This window comes from Arachis duranensis, chromosome 9 (assembly GCF_000817695.3).
Source record: "Arachis duranensis cultivar V14167 chromosome 9, aradu.V14167.gnm2.J7QH, whole genome shotgun sequence".
Lineage (NCBI taxonomy): Eukaryota > Viridiplantae > Streptophyta > Magnoliopsida > Fabales > Fabaceae > Arachis > Arachis duranensis.
Window position 1 is genome coordinate 30,124,617 of NC_029780.3, and position 1,302 is coordinate 30,125,918.

Genomic DNA, 1,302 nt, shown 5'->3' on the forward strand with positions numbered 1-1,302 from the left:
AAAAGAAAAAAAGGGAAGACAAAAGCTTCCACCTCTGAGTCATGGGAGATGGAAAGACTCATGTAAAGGGTTTATAGCTCAGTGGTAGAACATTTGACTGCAAATCAAGAGATCCCTAAGATACCTCAGGGGATAAATTGTCCTCCACACAATTATTGGGAGCAACTAAGGATAGGAACACCAAAATTACTGGGGATCATGCAACAGAAGCAAGGAAGAGACATAAAGGAGCTCAAAAAGCACCATTGGACCTTCAAGAAGGCGCCACCCTCACTCAGGTGGATTCATTCCTTGTTCTTATTTCTTTCTGCTTTTCGGTTTTTATGCTGTGTTTATCTATGTTTTGTGTGTCTACTTCATGATCATTAGTATGTAGTAACTATGTCTCAAAGCTATGAATAAAATCCATTAATCCTTCACCTCTCTTAAATGAAATATGTTTTAATTCAAAAGAACAAGAAGTACATGAATTTCGAATTTATCCCTGAATTTAGTTTAATTATATTGATGTGGTGACAATACTTTTTGTTTTCTGAATGAATGCTTGAACAATGCATATTTTTGATCTTGTTGTTTATGAATGTTAAAATTGTTGGCTCTTGAAAGAAAGATGAACAAAGAGAAATGTTATTGATAATCTGAAAAATCATAAAATTGATTCTTGAAGCAAGAAAAAGCAGTGAAAAAGCAAAAGCTTGTGAAAAAAAAAGTGGCAAAAAAAAGAAAAAGAAAAAGCAAGTAGAAAAAGCCAATGGCCCTTAAAATCAAAAGGCAAGGGTAAAAAGGATCCAAGGCTTTGAGCATCAATGGATAGGAGGGCCCAAAGAAATCAAATCCAGGCCTAAGCGGCTAAATCAAGCTGTCCCTAACCATGTGCTTGTGTCATGCAGGTCCAAGTGAAAAGCTTGAGACTGAGTGGTTAAAGTCGTGATCCAAAGCAAAAGAGTGTGCTTAAGAGCTCTGGACACCTCTAACTGGGGATTCTAGCAAAGCTGATTCACAATCTGAAAAGGTTCACCCAGTTATGTGTCTGTGGCATTTGTGTATCCGGTGGTAATACTGGAAAACAAAATGCTTAGGTCCACGACCAAGACTCATAAGTAGCTGTGTTCAAGAATCAACATGCTTAACTAGGAAAGTCAATAACACTATCTGAAATTCTAAGTTCCTAGAGAAGCCAATCATTCTAAACTTCAAAGGAAAAAGTGAGATGTCAAAACTGTTCAGAAGCAAAAAGCTACAAGTCCCGCTCATCTAATTATAATTAATATTCATTGATATTTTGGACTTTATAGTATATTC